Genomic DNA, 12,307 nt, shown 5'->3' with positions numbered 1-12,307 from the left:
TTCTGTGGTTGCCACTCTGCAGGGTACTAGAGACGTCAGTGGTTGTTGTCAGTCATCACATTTGTCACTTATGAATCATGTCTGTTATACTGGGTGAGGCACAGCAAATAAAGACTTGGACTCTGTCCTCATATTCATACTGAATAGTGGATGAACTAATAAAATGTAATGAACTTCTGCAATTTCTCTCATGTCTGTACTTGTCCAAGATGCAGGGTGTGTCTATGTCCCTCTTCCTGTCTCTGGTAGAATTATGCATAGAGTGCTTGTTTACCAAAACCTATGCTCAGTGGAGTCATTAGAGTCATATTCCCATGCAGTCTGTATCATCAGCTGTGAATCAAGGGTCTGCTGATGGGACTTCAGAGCTAACTGCTTGATGGAATAATTTATTAAGGATTAATTAGTTTGTGCTTGTTTATGCATCATTCATGAGTGCAAAATCAGATGTAAGTTTGTCACAATAAGTCTGTCAGAGGTGATACTTCAGCCTAGAGTTGATCAAAAAAAATCCCAGCATGCAAAGGTCCATCTGTTCCATGTATTAGGGATAGTTCTAATATCGACATGTTTTATTATGTAATATTCTCTAAGAACTTTAACACTGTCCTGAGTTGCGGGGAAACCCACCCAGGAGGGATCCAAAAAAATATCTCAGCTAAAAAGTTCATGGACATCAGTAACTGCAGAGGCAAACTGTGGAAATGCTGTAATAAGATAACCCTGCCTCTGACATTGTCACAGCTCACTGTGTACACGTACAGAGGACAAAGGAGACATGGTCTGGAAGTAGCGCCATTTTTGAATTACTGCAGGGGTCCTTCTCTGCTGTATGACAGGATGGAGAAAGGAGAAAGAGTTGAAGGGAGAGAAAGTGAGGTACCTCCTTACACACACACACACACACACACACTAACATACAAACACACACACACACACACACACACACACACACACACACACACAGGATCTGACTGCCTTCATACAGTCTTCAACCCCCTCCTTCATCCCCGTCTCTCATTTTCTTTCTCTGTCCCCTCCTCCTCTTTATCCGACAGCCAACCCTCCTCTGAGCTGCAATGGTACATGCCAATAGCAAGCCCATCTCAAATGGAGGGGGGGGGGGGGGGGTCTCAGAACTGGTGAAGAGGCTACTTTGGAGCCACATAAACACATTCACAGATGTCTCTCCAAGCATCCTGACAGCCTGCCTGTGCCGAAGCCATTTCACTAATCAGAGAGAGTAAAGAGGAGAAACAGCGAGAGAGAGGTCTAAGCTTCAACCCATGACAGCCGTCTTTCTTATATACATCCCTCATTTCTAGTCGTGATCTGGAGAGAGAGCACATCTGCCAGAAGAGGAGACAGCAAAAGCAGGAGAATACGCCGGCAGTTTCTGTCTCAGAGCATCAGATGCCCCTTCCTTCAAGATGATCTCCCAGCCCTGAATCCGGTACATCTATACATCTACTGCTGCCACAGCAAGACATAAATAAAGGCACAATGAGCGTGCATCCAACGATTTGAAGAGAAAAACAAAAGAGAGCAGAAAAGGCAAAAAAAGAGAGATGGTTTAAATGAATGAAGCAGTGTCCTCACAGCAGCATGAGGAGGGAATAGCAGTCTGTGCACAAGGTAGGAATGAGCTTTTCTTTCATTGCACACGCATAGCTTTTACAGACTGAGTTTTCTCTCACTGCACACACATATCTCATTCAGACTGAGAGGTTATAGGACAATGTGGATAATATGAGTTGCAGAAATGCTCAGCAATGCTCAGCTTGTAATTAGAGTCTTAGACTGCCAACTCTCTCACGTGTGTGTATGCAAGCCAGAGAGATAAAAGCCACCGTTATATGGATGTTGTTCATGTGGAAATGAAGCAGCCGTTTGTTAAGCTGCCTACATGCATGGGTTAGCGACAGGGACCTTAAGCTGAGAGAAGGGAGATGATTGATTGTCCTCATTGAAGTAGCACACAAAGCACTGAGGTTTCAGTGAGTTGGACTCGGTCCCCAGCTGCCAACCTCGAGAACAATCATGTCATTGCGTAAATCTGTGAGCCAACGCACAGCAATGTGCGTGTTCAGGTTCCGTATGGTCAATTAACATAATTGCTGCAATATGCACAAATTCATCTTATAATGATGTCATCATACTGGTACAAACATTTTACTTCAGAGAACTGATTTAATATCAATTATTAAAAGTATTAATACCTATTACTAATATCTATTACTGATAACTTAAGGTCAAAATAAGTTTTACCTCATTTGAGTCTGAGTCTATATAGTATAAGATAAAAAGACAGTACATTTATCATGGCAATCTTTAGCTTGACTTGGTTAGCACTTGCTAATCTGCACCTGGGTGTTCTGGGTGTTCAGTCATTACAGGCTTAGCACAATCTGCGCCCTTCCCTCAACCTGACCCAGAGAGGCAGTGAACTCCACACAATAAAAACAATCCAACGAACAATGCATGTACTGACACGGAGGAAAGTACGCATTACGTGGTACGCTAATTAACCTGGGAGAACTTCAGAAAATCTCAGTGTCATCAAATCAAGTTAACTCCCTTTCGGCATGTTAACATGGCACTTTTACGTTTACGTTTCAGATGTGTTAAGTGTTAATGCTAAAACTACGCAAATCATTACATAAGAGATGATGGTGTCATTTCTGGGCAGGACTAGAAAGCTATTAGCAGAGATGTGTAACAGTGTCTCTGGAAAATCCTGCTCGATGTGGCTGCAATCCCTTGGATGTTGTCTCATGTCCAGAATCCCTGATCAGAACACTTTGGGCAACTCTCACTGGAAAACTTGGGATGGCTATGGTCAAAGCAGGCTTGGTTCCACCATGACATCAGTGATTCTAAACAAACAAGTTTTCATGGAAAACAAGCAAACGTCTGTTTAAAGCAAGCCTTTGGCTACTGACAGAAGCAGACAGTAAATATCCTTTTCAGGCTCATTTGTTAAATTATTATTTTATGACTTCCCTCATTGTAAGATAAAAGTCTAAGGGGCCTCACATCAGCCTCACAGCTACTGCTGCCATCTTCAATGTAAATTGTCAATTGTCAGCATCCAGCACACTACAGATCACAAACAAATCTGCTCGTCTTGTGGCTATGCCTGGCTTTGCTGTTTAGTTGTCTCATAGGATGGTGAGAGCCTAGTGAGGCATTTTTAACCCCCTGCTCTGATTCAGTATGTGTCAGCACATGGCATATAGAGATCTTGTGTAGCACTACATGGCTTGCATTTCAACTTACACACAGGAGTCTGTTCACATTCAAACTGTAAATGCAGTCATCCTGCTACAAGGATCTTTTACTGAGAGATAATGGGTGATTTATTATACATCCCCTCACTGCATGCCAAAGGACAAGCTTCTAGTGTGAAAGAATGAAAAGAAGGTACTAGTTTCCCAATGAACTCTTCAGCTTGAGAAGTGCACTTATAGGAAACAGGATTTCATAAGCCCAGCATGTAGTACACTGGAGTAGCAACTAAATATCTGAGATTTAATGTTTTGCGCCTGTTGGTGAAATTGCAATATTAATGTCTGCTGAAACCAGGCTGATGAATGTTTGAAGTGTAATTCAGACAGACACTTGCTTCAGGCATTCTCCAACTCACTCACTCACTCACTCTCACTCTCTCTCACACACACACACACACACACACACACCCCTCCCATTTCTCTGTTTTCTGAATATCTATGTAAAAAACTTGTGTTAACATGTTAGGATATTAGGGTCCTGGTAGAGTCCCACTCCTATAAAAACAGTTATGTTTTTCATGAGGGCCTCTGAGTCTGCATGCTGTGAATATTAACAAGCACAATTGTTCCCTGAGTGACGCTACCATGAATGCATTATTCATCCATTCTTACGCTGCCACTGAGTTACACCAGACCAAGGCAAGAACAACCCTGTACCAGCTCTGAGAGAGCAGGGAGGAGCTCCGCACACACTTCAACTAAACCCATAGCACTCTCTTCAATGGTCAGTTAACGAACAGCTGGGTAGCGGAATAAGAGTGGAGGAAGAGAGGAGAAAGCCAGAGAGCAGATTGCCAGGCCCCAAGCTGGGGTGTTATTGTGGCGTCTTGAATTCTGCACTGCAGGGCTTTAAGCTTGTGTTTGGCTGACATGTCCAGCCTACATTTGTTGGGTACTCACACAATAACACACACACATGTGCACACAAACACACCCCATGTTATCACTGAGCCATAATACCCCCAGGGACAGCAGCTGTTACTCCAGAAGATTTTGGGTCATAGTTGCCAATGAGGACGTGCAGCTCAGTTCAGGTAGCCAGAACAACTCTCTTTAACAGAGAACCATATGGACAACCATTTTCATAGTGCTAGACACAGTTACCCATTCATTATTATATAACTCACCTTTTTCTCCAATGGAATTTGGCAGGTTTAGTGTATAATGTCATTATGCTTATTTCCTATTTGTACTTGCATGTTCTCATAGGGCTGTGAGTTAGAGATTACAAAATAAAAAGGGACACAGCAATAATATGTGAAAATGTGCTCTTGTGCGAGTGTGATAAGTTTGTTCATGTGTGAGAGGGCGATGGTTGCATAATGTCACTGATGTCCACATCCATCAGCGTTGCATGTCTGTTACATATTATGAACAGGCGAAAACATCACATGCACACAAGCATACACACACAGTGAGAGGATAATACGTGCCCGTCTGGGTCCCACAATAAAACAACCCTCCCTTTTATGTAAACAGAATGATACTGTGGTTCTGTAGTGTGGCAGCAGACCCTCCTGTCTGATTTGGTTGGCACCACCCATAACTGCTTCTTTCTTATACACAGATCAGTAATGTAAATGTCAGTAAGAGTTTGTTGGCGCCTTTGTATTTAAATTTGTCTAGGCCTCCTAATTGGGTTAGCCTGACAAAACCTAGAGCATCGAAATTCCTTTTCAGCTCCAATACTTAATCTTCCTTTGAACATCTGGACATTAAAGCTCTTAGGGCTGTCATGATAGAAGCACTGAACTTGGCATAAAGCTTCTGCGTAATCAATCAGATTTGCTTATGGCTTGGCAAACCTGATCCTCAAATATGTTTAAAAAGCAGATTCATTTATAGTTTATAGCGAATTCTATAAGCAAAATGACTGCATGTTTTTTTCATTGTCAGAATCCACACCATAAATTTACTGTTTTGCATCTAAATTAAACTGCTTCAAATAGAAAACAGTAGTGGGCTTCAGGCTACCCCAAGTCTTTTGTGTACATATGACTTTGATATTAGCCCCCCCGCCCCCCATCTTTTTTTGTTTGTCATTTCCTTCACTGTCATTTTATCACTTCTGCATGTTTTGTTTCTTTCTTTATAAGATAAAATATGCTTTTATTATGTTTCCTGTGCATCCTATTATATGTGTTTATTATATGTGTGTATGGGTCTAGATGTTTTTCATGTAAGAAGAGTCACAATAAAAATGAAACTTTAAAAAAAATTAAATTACTTACACTCCTTTTATAATTTCAAACTAATGGCAACTAATGACCTTCATGCTGCTGACCCATCACAGCCTTCTTCTTGGTCTTTCTTATTCCCACTTGTGCATGCTAAATGTACATTAATAACATGATGAAGTTTTCATAATTTTCTCTTGCCCTTTTTGAAGCTATCGAGATAATAGTGGTAATATTTGAACCTCCCGCTGTTTTGCAGCAAGTTAACCATTCATTAGATGGATAGCTGATTATCTAAAATACTCTTGTTGGATAAAGCCATAATCATCTATTCAATCGTATTTGGACACATGCTGCGAGGAAAGCTAAATTTTTATTGTACGGCCACTTTAGGTAAGTTAGGTTATATGTAAATGTTATTCCTTTAAGACCCAGACAGTTAACTAACGTAGTGCTAATGCTAGCTATCCACCTGAGGAAGACATCGAGCGGTATGAATGTCTAAACTGGAATAGTTAAGATAGCTAGCTAGACAGTTCACTACAGATATCACATCCATAACGCTATTTAGTATATAAATGATTACATCAATTTTTTAGGATTTGCCTGTATTCAGCTACAGAGTTTATTAAAGGTTATGGGAAATAGCTAGCTAATTAGCTACCTAGCTAACGTTTGCTAATTCACTGACAGCTTTCTCACAGGCATTTTGTTTAACCTAACAGTGGTAGTCCAAATGAGACATCCATAATGCTGAAACCAACCAGCCACAAATTTTGTATTTGTACAAGTGCCCATACAAGTGGGGAACTATTCATAGCTACCTAGCTAGTTAGGTTAGATAGTTACCTCCTGAGGTAGTTCCCATCACTAATATCTAAAAATTCCGTCGAATACCTAAGAATTTCATGGATAGGTTGACCTTTTACATGGAATTGCCTGGGAACAAAAACGTTTCGCTAGCGTAAATGTCGACCTATTTTTTTCATGTGGGGTTGAAAGTACATTTTCAGACAAATATGTTTTAGAGCTAGTTTATTTAAGTTAGTTATATATTTCTGTGTTTTGTAAAGTGAAAATAGTAGGAAATTTCCATGGGCGGTTAAGTCATGAGAACCCTCCCCCCATCCCCCCACCCCCCTCTTATGACAAACATGCCATAAGAGAACTGAAAACCATCATGAGATACAAAAGTAAATGATCTTTAAAAACAACAAAGCCTCTTTTTGGCAAAATGTAATTCCATTTAGTTGATCCCTTCTCTGCCTGTACTATGCAGTAGTTCTAGTAATAGAAAGGCTGTTCTTAACCTAGGCCTAAACTCCCACCTGTTATAGTCAATCTTACAGCCAATGATAGCAAGAGCCCCAGTCCAGAAGCTGATTTGGCAGCACTGTACCTGCGATAGTGGCATTGTGAAATGTCTGAGACCAATCAGATTTTCTAATCCTTTAGACCCACTTTATCATGACTAAGACTGGTTCATCCACTGGCACTGTATACATTCACATATAATTCAGGGCCTCAATCACATCCATCACATAGTATGAAATAGGATTGGCATAGCAGAGTTTCTGGTTCAAATTATTTCTCCTGTGGGGTTTCTTGCGTTTCTCTCTCTGTCTCTCGCTCTCTGTATGTTTGTGAGTATGCAAATGTGTATGTGTGTGATTGTGTTGGGGAGGTGCATTAAATGCAGACACCACATTTGTAATAATAATTCCTAACTGGCATGCTGTCAGCATATGTTGTTTGGTCAGGATGAAAATAAAATTTGTTATTCAGTCACCATTATAGATAAGTGCTTCATAGTCCTGCTTCATTGCTCTTAACCCACACTGAAATATAATTGTAGCCATATTCGCAATGAAAGTATGTTATTTATTATTTCTACTAATTCCTTTATCAGAATGTTTCATACTATCACAATGGTGTGAGTAAATGCGTATACAGGCATCTTATTCAGATTTCAGACACACATAACAGTAAGCCACCTCATATATTTCATGTAATGGGGATTCTCCTAAAGCTTTCTTTACTGTTTTGTATCTGGGTCAAGGTTAAATTATCCAGATGCCAGGGCACACTAAGATGCTTGGTAGAGAATTGTATTTTATCAAAAGTGCAAAAAGTATCTGGGGATGTCGCTCTAAGTTTGTCTTGTTTTCAGTGATCAGGCTTTACTACATTGACTTGACTGTATTACAAATGCATACTGCATTATTATACTTGAATTCATTACAAATGCATACTGATCTGCGTGCATGTAATTGTCAATCCTTGAAATGTAGCTGATATTTTAGCATAAATATGAGGGTTCAGATATGTCACCATGTATTACGCAGTTGCTGCCTCTTGCCCTTGGCTTTAATTGACTCTTTAGGAAAGGAGGACTGCTCAGTCAACCTCAACCTACTTGGCCTTGGATGAAATAAGTAAGCTCCTTCACTATGGGGTAGAGACTCTATTACAGTTTTTAGCAGCATAAATGTGAATGTGAATAAGTGTGAAGAGCATACATTACTCATTGGGTTAAAACGAATCACTTGTAGAAAACTGCAGTTTAACATGAGTCAATACTTATCCATAGTTGGTTGTATAAATTTTGAAATTGTGTTCCCACTGTAATGTTCCTAAAATGCTTTGTGGAAAACAGTACAGTGCCTTTAATATGCATTATTAAAAGTATGCACCATGAGTAGTGCAGCAAAACTGAATTCATTTAAGCATCTTATTTAGATTTCAGACACATTTGACAGTAAGCCACCTGTTTCATGGAGGAGTTATGCACTAGTGGTTACCAGAGGTTTCTCCCCATCTCAGAATGGACTGGTCCTTAGACTTTACCTTGTATAGTCTACCTGGTCTTGCTTTTCAACAATTGCTTAGTTAATGTATTCAGCTTCATGACTTTGCATAAAGATGAGACATGATGGATGAAAAATTAGGGGGTTCTCAGCCTGGTCCTGACAGACTGTTCACATTTTTGTTCTATTCTAGGTCCCCAGACACCTTATCCATGTATTTTTCATTCAGCAACCTTTGATTAGCTGTTCAGGTATAGAGCAGGAATAGAACAAAATTGTAGACCATTAAAACCTGGGCTGAGAACCTAAGGTTTATTTGTCTCTGAGTCATCACAAAGTATAGACCTTCATTATCAATACCCCATGTGCACAACTTTAAATGAAAAACCTCGCACTTGTAGCTGATGATGTCTATATCATACATGTTCAGCATATTATACTGGTAGGAGAAAATATTTCACATTACTGCAGTATCAGCTATAAAATATCAAACTAATAGATATTAATTTGTATGTGGCACACACATCTAGTTACAGCAGAACTTGGCCAGATGTCTATGTTCCAGGCCTGTCTTCTAGACAACAGTGGCTCTGACATTGCAGTCCATGACTGGGAGACTAGCCACAGGCCACACTTTCATTAGCTTCTCAAAGGCCATTTAATGTACAGAGAGCACTATTCACTGAGGGCTGTTTTGTAGCCCTGGCCTGGTATTTCACACTCCTCTAACTGTGTATGCTCTTTGTGTATGAATTGTTTTGGACAGGCAACTGCATTCTATGGTTTGCCTCAAGAAATAGTATCAGCAAAATATTAATTAAGTGGTGCTACATTATTAATTAAATACATTTATGCATGTAGCTGGAAAAAATGGATGTAATTTATGCATTTTTAATGGTGAGTACAATGGTGTGACCTATGGTCAGGGCTCTTAATGTTCTTATTATGTAATGGGTAATACGATTATTACACAAAGTCACAGTATTTCATTGTGACACTTTTGTAGTTGCCATTGATTAGCATTGTGGGAAAAATACTTTTCTTTACAGACTAAAGGTTTCTCTGGATCCAAAAGCAAATCTAAGACAGTTCCCAGTGTGATTGACCATGGTCTTACACATATTTGCAGTCACAGCAATATTGTAGTGAGAATTGCTTGAAGCAGTTGAGGAACACAATGGGAGTAATTTCAGTTTACTCATCCAAGAAGTACTGTAAGCACTGTAGCAGATGAGATGTATTCCACAGTCTCTGTCTTTCTTAGGGCAACCTTTAATGTAAAAGGAATGTTATGTAACATGAATCTAACTTCAGTTTGAAAATAATGTACTACTCAATCACAAGTGTGAAAGTAACTTACCATTTGAAAACAAAAAAAACGTTTTATATGTAATTAACAACTTACAACAACATTCTCTTGAACCTAGTCTGTCAAATTCATTTATATAGCACTTTTTATAACATACATTGTCCCAAAAAAGCTTTCCAAATGTATGGGTCCGGATCCCTAATGAGCAAGTTGGCTCTAGGCTTTTAACAGGTATACTGAGTCCTTAAAATATGCACATAAGATACCTAGCACCATTGTCCCTCCAACCTCAGTGATCTTGCAGCAGGACAGTGACCCAAACCAACCACTTATCCAATCAATTGTTTAAGGACTGTGCTGTACATATTGTTTATCATACTTAAATATATGCTTAAATTTCAATATCCTAGAAAAGACACAGGCTAGTATAGTACTGATTGAGTACAATTTACTGTTCAGATATGACAGTATCATCCAAACGTGCCATGCACGTTATGGCAGCTGTTACTATGGGTCTAGGATATCTATTTTGTTGTGGACAGTGGATATTAACAGCAGGAATTTACAAAATGATACCACTTATTTTATCTGCTACCCCTGTTCACATGGCAGGGATGGATCATTCTTGCTCTGCTAATCTCTAGATGACTGGATACAAATGAAACTAATTTCCCCCATTGCTTAGACCATGTTAAAACCTACTGTATGTTGTATTTAAGCTGGCAACTCTCTATATGTGGCTATTGATTTTTGTGCCCAGGCTGTGATGAGCCGTCCTCGCTTTACCAATGTGGCTTTTCATTTTTGATTTGTCCACCCCTGGACACATTAGCCCCCACCAAAATTCGTCCACTAGCTACTGAGACAGAAGTTGCACGCGTTCCTGATACGGCTATTGCAGCTTAATGAATGGCGGACAAATCCCATTAAAGTCCATCAGTTGCACAAATGATGTTTACACAGGAGTATTGAGCAGCTGGTGGTAATTTCCCTCCAGAGAGGTGAGGCCCTGAAGGGATATGTTGGGTGTGGATAGGACCATGTGCATTGTACTTGCTCTTCAAATAATGGTGGAATGATCTCTTGATGAAGTGCCAAAATGCGGCTGTATGGCTTAAAATGCATCCTGTCCAGGGTTTATTATTCTCTGGGCATCACTGTAATATTGGGTTATCTGACAACTAACTAACAATTAAATTTTGGCTAGTTTTTTTGTTGCTTCTTCTTCCGTAGTTAGCAATAAAACCAAAATACGTTTCATCTGTATTGTATATTACTCTTATGTAACATAAAATGTGTCTGCAGGCTAGGTGAAAGGTATGGAGATGTACAAGGGAGATCATGGTATTGTTATACATTTTATTGTTATAATTATTTAAGAACTATATTTGTTATAATTGGCCCTATTTTTGGGTTTGAGAGCCAGATATATTAACCTATCAGTTCATGCCTCAGTAGCTGTGTCGTCCTATTGTCGATGCTCCAGCCCTGAGTTAGCCTGCTGGTCGGAGACTAAGGGATTTCCTTTATATTCCTCTCTGGTTCTTTTCTCACCACTGCAGTCATGTTAAATGAGTTATAAACACAGCTTGGAACCAGAGGGAATGAAAAACTAGGCTGTAGTGCTTCTAGCAGTAAAAAGAATCACAGACTTGTTATTCCACTGTCCTGAATCCTTTAGCTTTCAGACCAGCAAGGGCTAAAAGTCTAAAACTCTGTATTTGGCAGCCATTCTGCTGTCATGAGCATCAGTACAATAAAATCAGCCTATGAGGCTGATGTAGGCTACCCTGATGTGTCAATTCCATGCTTAACCAGTTAAAGTTCCCTGGTTTTAGCAGGGTGACTTTAAAGAAATAAATTGGGTTAAGTAGATATGCATGGCACAAGCAGAAAATTGACTGGATAACTCATTTTGGACTGTTGTGTAAAAAAGTGGTAGGCCTGCATTTGCTAATCGTCAAAATAATGAGCAATCAAAGGATGTTCTCCTTTATGTGTTTGACATCTGTCATAATAGTAAAACTAGCTTTTCTAATATGACACTAAAGATAATCCTAACTTTAAGAAACAAACAAAAACATTATTGTAATGTAACATCTAAAATCTTTATAAGAATTAAATATTTTAACTCTGAATGATCTTAATATTTATAGTACAAATCTTAAGTTTACAACTGCCTTATGCACATACTTGTTTGTTCAGGCAAATGACTTGTCGCATCAGCCGTTTTGGGTTTGTATTACCTTAAGGAGTCAATGTTGTGTTGCATTGTACAGCATCAGCACACTATAAGGAGGGCAAATCACAGCGGAATGCTATTAGTGTCAAGGAGTGATGTGCCTCCCATGATAAAAATGCTGACATAATAGTCTTCACAAAATCTCACTCTTATATTGTCCTTCTGGTAAAGGGAAAGTTTCAAAGGAAACCTGTGTGGATGTATCATATATCATGTACAATTTCCAAACATAAAAACATGATCCTTGTGTTTATATTTTATAAATATTATTTATTCTACTTTTGACTTTATTTAAATGTAAGGTGTTTTCTGGCTAGAATGTGTAGGCCCACGACAGCTAACCGTTAAGGCTGTGTGCAGTCATTGTGCTGTAGAAAATTTGACCTCTATTATATGTGCCAAATAACAGGTAGAAGTGAGTCATTAGCCTTATTCACAGGGATAAAAAGACAGGGACAGGGGTAGAGATGACAAAAGGATTG

At 39.3% G+C, this 12,307-nt stretch overlaps 1 protein-coding gene across 2 annotated transcripts in view; it reads left to right on the top strand.

The window, feature by feature from the left end:
* Positions 1-1,160: 1,160 nt before the first annotated feature.
* The window catches only part of b3gat1a (beta-1,3-glucuronyltransferase 1 (glucuronosyltransferase P) a), a 69,697-nt gene continuing 58,550 nt past the window's right edge, over positions 1,161-12,307 (top strand). For both annotated transcript variants that reach the window (XM_035524951.2, XM_035524950.2), the window contains exon 1: positions 1,161-1,635. The gene's annotated coding sequence lies outside the window, so the exon portion shown is untranslated. The remainder of the gene's footprint in view (positions 1,636-12,307) is intronic.

This window comes from Electrophorus electricus, chromosome 6 (genome assembly GCF_041902795.1).
Source record: "Electrophorus electricus isolate QZ-2024a chromosome 6, ASM4190279v1, whole genome shotgun sequence".
NCBI lineage: Eukaryota > Metazoa > Chordata > Actinopteri > Gymnotiformes > Gymnotidae > Electrophorus > Electrophorus electricus.
This window is presented reverse-complemented; position numbering and strand designations above follow the sequence as displayed.